At 35.2% G+C, this 11,003-nt stretch overlaps 1 pseudogene across 1 annotated transcript; it reads right to left on the bottom strand.

The window, feature by feature from the left end:
* Positions 1-691: 691 nt before the first annotated feature.
* On the bottom strand, positions 692-1,953 carry LOC149559684 (nuclear transcription factor Y subunit B-1 pseudogene; annotated as a pseudogene). The gene has a single exon (XR_016363619.1). The product of XR_016363619.1 is annotated as a nuclear transcription factor Y subunit B-1 pseudogene (transcript).
* Positions 1,954-11,003: the final 9,050 nt, after the last annotated feature.

The following is an 11,003-nucleotide window of genomic DNA, read 5'->3' as shown; positions in this document are numbered from 1 at the left end:
GCATGAACCGGGCCCATTTCCCATGAAACAAAAGATGCTACAGAGATCTTTTAAATGATGTAAATTGTACGCATTACAAAATAACAGCCAAAATCTATACAGATCCCATCAGACTAAATAGCCTAAATGCAATCACCATTATCTAATTTGCTCAATTACCCAATTCATTCTTCACAAACGAGAAATTACCAAAATCAATTCCCAAATTATATTGGGCATATGATAAAAGCAAATTTGTAAGAATGAATGGTTGCAAGATCCAATTCTCATTGAAGGTTTTGTAAATAGAAAGATGGGTTGCCGTTACACACGGCATAGGAAAAATAAGTTGCATAGGAAATTAACAAAAGCCTCAAACGCACCACTTTCTAATTTGTATAAACAAAAACTTATAAGTAATAAACAACCAACCAGCCTCAAATTTGCTTGGGCACGTAATGATTGCCTATGTAATTACTCAAAGTTTCGTCTCATATAGTTTGCTTTGTGACTTCTAAGCAAAGACATTTGCTGGTTCAACTTTTGTTTGAGTAAACATCTTACAAAATTTGTTTATGGTAAATAATCTCTTCGACCCAATAAACACAACAGCAACAATTCTCATTTTAACCGTCCAACAAGCCACTTTACTGCTCAGAAACGAAAATATCCCAAATTCTAATGAAAACAGAAAGAAACAAGGACCAGAGAATGAATAATTTAAATCCGAAATTCTATTGAAAACGAGAGAAAGTGCCACGATATGAATGGCTTAAAGGGTACAATATTTGTTGACTGTTTAGCAAGTGGAAAGATGGGTCGCTGTAATACATTGCATATACTAAAAACAATTGTATCAGGAAGGAAAAAAACATAAGCCTCCAACGCCCCACTTTTGCAATTTTATTTGCAAAAGAAACCCAACCTCATGACAGGGCGTAATCCGATCCCATCGTCCATGAAACAAAAAAAGATATGCGCCCCCCAGGGACCTTGAATTTGATGTGTGGAAAGAACAGTATGCTTGCAATTTTTGGAAAGAACGGTATTCTTTGCTCGGGATGAAGACACAAAATTAAACTGTAGGCACCAAAAACCGACCAAAATTTGTACAGGCCTCCTCGACCCAAAATCCCAAAAGCAATCGCCCTTACCTCAATTGCCAATTGCCTATCCGCCCAACTGCAACCGCCCAATAAATCGTCTCCAAACAAGGAAATACAAAACAAACAAACAAACAAGACCGGCTGCAGCATCACTGCTGTTGATGTTGATGGTGGTAAAGATTGGAGCCGTATGCCCCCCCGGGAGGCGTCTGCTGTTGTCCGCCATACATCCCCATGTGGCCGTACTGCTGAGCTCCGCCATTAGAAACCACTGACGCAGAAGCAGCTGCCGTTCTATCCCCCTCTAGCTCTCTGTACCTCTGTAAATAGATCTTGAGAGGCTCCACATAGTCTTCGAAACCAAGAGTGGTAATTCCATAGAGCAGGTCATCTCCATTAATGGTCTTTCGCTTCTCACGGTGGCACTTCTCAGAGGCTTCACCTGTGATGAAGCTAATAAACTCAGAAACGCATTCCTGCACAGTTTCCTTCGCTTCCTTGGAGATCTTCGCGTTGGCCGGCAATGCACGTTTCATTATTCGACCAACATTGGCTATGGGCAGGAGCCTGTCCTGCTCGCGGACTCTACCTCCGCCTCCGCCGCCGGCGGAGGAGGAGGCGGGGCTGCTCACTGGACTCGCTGTACCGCCGTTGTTGTCAGCCATTGTTGATCTTGTTTGCAGAGAAACAGAGGAATGTATGCTGGGTTTAGCAGAGTTTAAAGTTTGTTTATATAGGCGGACAGTGGGAAGAGACTTCTTGTTTTTTAAAACTGTGAATTGTTGTTTTTTATCGGGGCCGCCCTTGGAAATGGTAAAGCTCGTTTGGGTTTGTCGCTTGCAGAAAGCCCCCCAGCTTTTGGACCCATGTGCGCCTCCTTGTGTTAAGTGGAGTATATTATTTAAAAACGGTGTTAAAAAGGTTTTAAGCTTGCCCAGTCAAATGAGCCTTTCCAAGGGGGTTTTCTTTCTTGGTTTTTCTTCCATGTGGGGTCACACAGATTTACCCTGTTGAGGATCTATCGTATGCTGGTGAAGTTAGGCGCCCTACCGTTGGTCCCTTCATATAATATTTATTAAGGTTGATTAATTATTTTTTGTAATGTGATATTGTAACATTAATCATGGAGGAAGTTTGTAATATTAGGATGGGTGATCTTTCGGAGAGTCTATGTGTTTCACCTCTCCCTACATTCAATGAGTATTCATTGTTAGTCCCTGCCATAAGGCAGTATTTGAACATTAGTTTGATTCTTGAAAATAGCACTACATGCAAAAAATTTATCATAATATATAGTCTTGCACACATTTTGAAATTAAATTGACGTCAAAATTTTATATTCCTATTTTCCTAATGGCTACTAGCATTTTTCCTAGTAGTTTTTTTCTTTTTACATCCAAATATTTAAAAAAATTCTGCTTTAACAGTTAGATGTCTTGCTGTTCATTTCTCTGTTGCCGATGATTTCTATACTGCTATATACCTGCCCATGTGTTGACATTGTATAGCAGAGTACAACTATTATTTTCTATTCTCCTAATATATTATATGTGTTCTAAAAAAATATTTTACCAATTTCCTCATAAAATGCTTATGGAGCAAGAATCCAAGAGGCAAATTAGGGTTTGTGAATATGTACCAACATTCTAAGGTATTTTCACTTTATTTTTCTTGTATGTTTCTTCTTCTTTCAATGGCTTGCATTTCTTGTACTTGATGCTTTCATTCGTTTTGTTGATGAGGGGTGTTTTTCTTTTTTGCTCTAACTTAGAGAATGTTTTTATTCCTTGACAACACTTAACCAGGCAGCCAATGTAGCCTCCTAACAATGTTGTTATCCTTAATTCACATTGGACATTGATGTCCCAAGAGGCAATGTAGGGCATACAAACTATAATTGCCCAGCACTTTGCCTAGGTGATTATCAACATTTAGAACTCGTCATTTCTAGATTTATTGCCATCTGCTCATGTATTGGATTAATACTTTTATGTCTTTGTACGCTTGGATGAATGACTGAAATTGGTTAGTAGCAAATTGAGAAAAAAAGATGGTGTGGAAAAAATGAATTACAGGTCGTGGAAAAAATCAAGCCCTCATTTGTAACAGTAATGCTTGCCCAGATGAAATGCAAAACTTAGTTTTAGTCGGCCTGATTATAATGGTTGTGGGTGGAGTAGCATCACAATTGGCTTCTTATAGTATGTTCTCTCTAAACTACAAACCTAACAACCATTGCAATCCCAATACTATTGTAGTACAAATAAGGAAAGTTTTATGTTTCTTCAATTTTATTTACTATGACAGGACTTAGATTTAGGAATTAATTTTATCTGTTCTTGACTGTTACATTTTACTATGAGATGTTGCAGTTGTCTTCTTGACCAATTATATAAAGCTCTTTATCTGATGACCTTCTTGACTAATAAGTTCATTACATTCAATCATTTTTATTTCTCAAGGTGACCTTTGATTATGTTAATCAAGGATGATTCTTCGTCTGTGTGCTTGTGCTTGTATTCAGCTTCCATTTCTTGCACTATTTTATGTATTCTTTTAGACATTTTTGTACAATGTTTGAACAATCTTTCCTACTAAATTATACTTCTAAAACAATAATCTATCAATAGCTTGCACTAAACTTGAAAAATATTTCTTATGTGAAACTATATGATTAACTTTTATTACATTATGAAGATCAAAATATTGTTTTCTCTTTTGATGTATCTTGTATTTTTCTCTTATTAGAATGATTTTATGTGTGTTGTAGAAATTATAGTGACGAGATTGCTAGTCACCTTGATTTCCCTATCAAATGATTTCATGTCTGTTAAAGAATTTATATTAATGGGCCTGCTATTCACCTTATTCGTATTTTTAAAAAATAAATTCTAAATCGTTCAATAATGTTTGTATTTGGAGTGTTTTAAAAGTGGAGTAGGTGGCATTTCTAAAAGAGGTGTATGTGGCTTCTTTCTGCTTTTACATTTCACTCACATGCCATTGGCAACTTAACCACATAGCAATTTGACATTGAAGGATTCTTATTAATTGATTTCTTTGGGGTATGGCTATACTTAGATAAAAGGAAGCCTCCAGTTTCACTTTACTATAAGTAATAAAGTATTTGTGATTTGGTTATTTTTCTTAGCCAATGTAAGAGATTACGATGATATGTCAGGGACAAACTTTATTCTAGCTCTTAATATATTAGATGGACAAGTGTATCCTTAATTTTATTGAGTTTCTTGGGAAAGTGTTTACTATGAATCTTGAAGACGTGCTCTGATGTTCTACTATTAACGTAAATATTTGATTTATTTTCTCTATTCTTGTTATAAGTTAGTGTTCCCATTGCTAGTTTTGTGATATCTTAATAAATTTATATCTATATCTAAAGTATCATTTTCTTATTTGCATGGACTATTTATTTTTTAAGCTCAACATCCATACTTTTGTATGCCAAATTTTTTCATTTGGAATGATTTATAGATAGCACTAAGTCCATGGAGATTTTTAATGTCATTTCTTCTTCTGTGTTTGTCATCATTAGGAGTAACATTGCAAGATAAATGGGTTGAAAATCTTTAACTTGGTCAATATCTCTATTTTCTTGGCCGATAATTCTTCCTCTATTCATAGTCTAGTGGAGAAACAATGGAAGATTTTGCAGTGCTGGAACCAGCGTGATTTGAGAGAAGGGATTGAGATTTATTTTTTCCCCTTTGTGATTGGGATTTATTTTCCCCCTTTATGCTGGTTCGATAAGGAATCTATTTAAGCATCATTCTTTGAACCCAAAAAGAGGTGAAATAGAGGAGCTTATGTTACAAGATTCATAAATGACTCCCCTAGTACTAATGTGAGAAACATATTTAGGGATGCACATTCTCCTCATCAACCTTTAAATTAAATGAAAGAATTCTTTCTCTAGCTTCCAGTTCTTTGTTTAAATTGAATGCCAACAGCCAATCAAATTTTAACATTTTTTTGATATTTGTTAGTTTCCAATTGGCAGGGACTCCAACTACGTGTAGCTCTTGTTCTATCTATTCTCATAAGAGATGGGTTCTTGTTAACCAGTACTCATGAAATAGGGGTCAATGAGTTTGACTCAAAAACAACATAGTTGAATCCTAATAGCAAGATCACATTTTGACTTGTTTTAGAAAATACCTCCTACTTATCAATTATTTTTTCTTAAATCAAAATAATTTATAATGAATCTAATAGAGATCATGTCTTATTGAGTGTGTGGTGTTGCATCATAAAAGATGAGACAAATATGATAGCTTCTATGAATTTGGTGGGATGAGCTTATTAGGGATCAAGTCCTAGTAAGTGAATGATATTTCCATTATAAAAGATGAGTTTGGGATCATATCTTCCATTAATTTTGGTGAATGAACTTAAGAGAGATGAAGTATTATTAAGTGCATGGTCTCAACATTATAGAGGGTGAGGGGAGGATTATATCTTCCATAAATTAGGTGGAACGAGCTTATGAGAGATCAAGTCTTACTGAGTGCATGGTGTTGACATTATGAAGGATGAGGTGAGGATCATATCATCCACAAGTTTGGTTGGATGAGCCTATGAGAGATCAAATCTTAATGAGTGCATGGTATTGACATCACAAAGGATGAGGCAGGATCATATCTTCCACAAATTTGGTCAAGTGAGATTGTTAGAGATCAAATTTAATTGAGCGTGCAATCTGTAAAATAATATAAAACTACAAATTTGAAACATATAACTCACTATACATGGTGTAAACTTTAAATAAATAAAATATAAATGTCTTACAAGATTTACAAATTATCAATATCATATAGTATTAACTATTATAAAAAATAAGAAAAATGAATTACTAATTAATAACTATGAAAATATTGTAAATGTAATAATATTGATCATGAAAGCCTATGTAAAATTGGTATTTGATCCCCATATAAGGGAGACTATCAAATTAATAAACTAAATTTGTAAAAAAGAAGGTATGCCTTCGTAAAGACCCTGTCAAAGTTAAGGGGTATATTTATTTTTGGAACAAGACTTTGGTCTCGAGCTATGCTAGGGGTTTTCTTCCATGTTCTTTTTCCCCAGTGCCTGAACTTTGAATAGGGCAAAATAAGATGTAAAATAAATTTATGTTGAAATAAAAATATATGGCATTTTCCTTTTACCGATAAAAAAAATATACAAATAATAATAATAATTTAATGGGTGGATGGTTAGATTATTAATAAGTGCATGCATGACTTACTCCAAGAAAAAAAAAGATGACTCATTCGAAGGGATGCATGCTTTGAGCTCTACTAGGGTTTTGGGTTGTGTACTATTATTCTAAAAGATCTTTGTGTATATATGTGTTATACCATATTTACTATAAGATTTGTAGGGTTTAAAATGACTTCAACCAACTTTTTCTCAATAATTAATGTTGGTGTTGGAGTTGTTGTAAAAGAATCTTGTGGCACCCTTGAACAAATGCCTTCACAAATTTGTGTTGAAAGTGTGTCACAAGGTATGCCCTCACCTAATGATGTGTTTCGTGTTTAAGATTTTGATAATGCATGTGAATGGCTAGAGAAAAATACTTTAAAGGGTTATCTTGTGGGTAGGATCCCTCCTAAAAGTATGTTGTGGGAATGGGTGGCCAGAGCTTGGACTCCTCATGGAGTTCATCTTGATGGTGTTCAAAGCCTTAATAAGGGTATTTTTTGTTTCATTTTTCAAACCCTACCCATGTTGAGGCTATCCACTCTTGTGGGCCATGGATTGTTCATTTTGCAAGTGTTGGTCTCGAGACTTTACTATCTCAAATGATAAGAAATTAAGGGTTCTTATTTTGAGCTCCCTAGTCTTCTTTTTTCATGTTTGCCTTTTACGCAAACTATTGCTTAGTTTATTGGAAAGGTGGTTTGTCTTGAATCTAACCATTCATCAAGGAAACTATGGAGATTCAAGTGGGTGGTCACACCATCATCTATAATGTTCTTTATACTTGAATCTTTTGAACACCTGTTATAGGTGTCAATTCACAAAGAACAAGATTAAGGATTATCCTTTAGTGTGTCATGAATAAAATCCTCTCCTAAGAAGGTTGGTTGGTAACTGGGGGAGGGAGCAAAAAAGGATGAATGGACAATTGTAGTTCATAAAGGAAAGAACTCTTTGGCTTCAATTGAGAAGAAGCATGTAGGTTCAACTTCTTAGCTGATAGTGGTGGCTCCTACCTAGGCAGTCTCTACACTACTTGCTTTGGTTTCAAACCCTAGCTAATAGGGGATAGATGTTACATTGAGTGTCTCTCAACCCCCTTGGGTCTATACTTTGTAGGAAACATCTTTTATTGTCACTTCATAGTCTTTTTGATGTTCTCATAGACCTTATAGGCATGCTAAGAATGTTGGTGTTGGCTTAGAGAAGCAAAGAGTTATCTCATGTGGGGATTCTCTTCCTAGCTTCAGAACCAATTCATTTTTTTTGAATAATAGTTTCTCCTCTCTTGGGGATGAGGATTCTGCAGGATTTGTTCATAAATTACATCTCATGGAATGTTCAAGGTCTGAAAGAGCTTCATAAGAAGTATTTTGTTAGAGATGTTCATCAACTTATTTCTAGCATAGATGCTCTTTGCCTCCTGGAGGTTTAAATTGTTGCTTTTATGCTAAATGTCGCATGTCATATTACTTGGTCAATTTTTTTTTCTTCCTAACATGACATTGATCAAGATAGAGTAATGTTGCCCCACTTTTCATCCTGTACCTATTTTGCAAAAGTGGAAATTTAACTTGTATCATGTTTAGTCTGGTCGAGTCAGTTGGTCCTTTCCTCCTTAAGTGATAAGTATCTCCATCGGGTTTCTATCTTCTCCCTTCTCCCACATTACATAACTGGGTGGGTTTCCTTATCATCATGAGTCTTATGGGTAGCTTAGAACCTTGCTCGATGGAGATTCTTGCATTATGTTATCTCAGGTGAACTTTCTCATAGCTCATTTTGATTTGAATATAAAGAAAATTAAACTTGCAAAATATCTAGTTTTGTCTTCTCCTTGGCAGGTTTTTACACCTTGAAGGTGAAACTCCACGGAGATTTATGAGTACAATTTGTGAGCTTGAAGAAGGAGAGTAGGATTATATTATGGATTGATCATTCAAGTATTGCCATATTTTTACCATGGGAATCATTCAAAATTCACTAAGATGACAGAATAAGATCCGGTGGAAAACTCTGAAACAACTTCTTGGCAGACTTCGAACCAAGAAGTTAGTTCTTCGAAAAGGCATTTGTGGAAAGGTAAAGTAAGTCAGTGGTTTCCATTTTTCACTTTTGAAGTCTCTTTCATATTTTTCAAACACTTGAAGTCAAGTGATTTTGGCATAGGAGGCAAAACAAAGACAAATGTAGAAAAGCGGAGATTGCCTTCTCCTCTGCGAGGTTTCTACCCTCAAAAGCAATTTTTTCACATCTAATAGAAAATTACTCCTACAAGTATGGTTATTCAGAAAATTGATCATGAGGTGTTTTGGGAAAGTAATGGAAGAAAATTTGTTGCATATGTGAAAGTATTTTAAATAGAATTCAGCCATGCGGGTTTTCTTCCAAGGAGTACTCCATTTCTATTTCTTCAAAACTGGGTAAAAATGGGAAAGTAAGTCTGTAATTAAAGAAAGTTACTGTTGGGCAATCTGTTAGAACCCTAACATTTACTAATTAAATGGATTTATCCTTAAATTTTCTCGTGTGGCGCGGACCATGAAAATCAACTGACAGATTAAGTGTTCTTGTATAAAGATGAACATAACAGATTTTCAAATTACTGCTTTTTCTTTTGAACTATTATGCTATTGTATTGAATAGTGCTCTCAAAAAAATTCAAAGTTACAAGGTTCACTCCTTGCACTATTTGTAATTGTTGAATTTTAGTTTACCTCTATATTAGACAAAATGGCAACAAGATTCACCGATTTTGATGGACTGGGTGGAATCAAGTCTATATGGAAAAATATCACAAACACTTAATTTCATTTCTTTGACATGCAAGATTTCTAAAGAAGGCTAAGGATGGAACCAATCCCTCCCATAACAGAGAAACTTAAAGGAAGTAGACTGGTAGAAGCAGTCAAATTTCCAGTAGCAGTACAAGCCCCAAAGCTAATCATTGAATGTATCAATCACTACAACCTAGATACTAAGCAAATCTTACTGCCTGATCAAATGGTGTTATCTCAATTGATAGACAAGTAGTAGTCAATTGTCTCCAGATTCCAGAGTGAGAAGAATTCTCTGAATTGATAGTAGGAGGAGCTATGTCAGAATTCTCTCTAAAGAAAATGGTATGGTGGAAAGAGATTATGAGATCTTGGTTTCAAAAACTAAGGGGAGCTAAGAGTAAGGTTCCTAAAACCCTTTTCGGCACTAATCTCAAGCTCGAGATCATGGACATTCTGGTCCTTTTGCATCAATTGAAAGGTAAGGTAGAAGCACTTAATGTTGTAGTACATTATTTCTTTTTGGTGCAAATAATTTGCTTAGATACACAATTTTTGGTAAATAGATCTGTCACCTTGAAAATATATGATTTAGCCCAATGGAGTATGTGGCAAATTGATGTCTCCAACAGTTGGATAGGCCCTTGATATCCAACCTTCCTCTGTGTTTAGAGGGGTAGCTCCCTCATAAGATGAAATTTTAGATTTTTCAATAGAGATGAATACGACTTAGAAAATAAAAATGAAAACCATTGACAGCGAATGCACCACACGCCTTCAACATTTTCATAAAAATGATGAAAACTGTTAATGAGAGTAATCAAGGACTACGCTTGAGAACTATCACTAGCACAATGCTAATTCAGCCATTCATGAATACTCACACCATACCATGAAAATACTCATAAATGAATCAACAATTCAATAATCCAGATTCTTTAGAAAGAGAACACGAAATGTACTTCCTTTATTTCTTTGCACCAAGAAAGTAAGAAATAACTAATTACAAAAACAACAATTGTACACACTTTCCAAAAATTACTTTGTTATCAGAGCATAAGTGTTCCCTGTCTCCAAAAAGTCCCTTATTACATTGATTTTCAAGAATTTATAGCTATTCTAGAATAACTAACCTTTTGGGTTCATAACCACTCAAAAAGTTAGAGTTTGGAATTTGTCATGCATTCTCAAACCGACTCTAACTTTAACTCATATAAATAAAAACTCTAGATCCTAACTCCAGTTACAACAAGTGACACGTGTCACTTTCCAACATAGCACACATGTTCTTCAACAATCCTGGAATCCTTTGATAATTTGTAAGCTTACCAATTCCACTGACCTATACCTTTATCACTTCCATATATATATTCCTCATTGTGAAGCATCAAATTGTGCATATGAGATTAAACTTTACACCTGCCTACTGCATTCACAAGAGGTTCTTAAAACTTTATCAATACCATTCAAGCCTGTAGATGCCATTGTGTTTGTAGATGTCCAACTATTTAGCCTCCATTTCATTGAATATTGGAATGAGGTTCTTCATAACCTCAACTTTCACAACTACACCAATCTCATCCTAACAACTTTGTGTGAAGAGGGCAAGAAGATTCACAATATCTGGAGAAAGCAAGTTTTGGACTTCCATTAATATAATGGAAAGGCTCACACTCTTTTCAACTTTTCATTTCAAAGCACATCAATTATTGATGTAAATATAGTAGAAATAGGCCTATACTCTGCTCACTCATATGATATTGTTCTACCCCATTTGCATACCAAAGGATCCAGTCACACCAAGCTGGAACATGATGCTTTGCCCTTGCCTTGTTCTATGATTCGAAGCCAAGTGTACACACACAAAACAGAAACTACTTTGGTGAAACCTTAAGCTAATCGATATCAATCTCTTATT

Source organism: Cupressus sempervirens, chromosome 4, assembly GCF_028749045.1.
Source record: "Cupressus sempervirens isolate cs-2001-9-10 chromosome 4, ASM2874904v1, whole genome shotgun sequence".
In the NCBI taxonomy this organism is placed as follows: domain Eukaryota; kingdom Viridiplantae; phylum Streptophyta; class Pinopsida; order Cupressales; family Cupressaceae; genus Cupressus; species Cupressus sempervirens.
The sequence above is the reverse complement of the archived record's forward strand: the minus strand, read 5'-3'. Positions and strand labels throughout refer to the sequence as shown.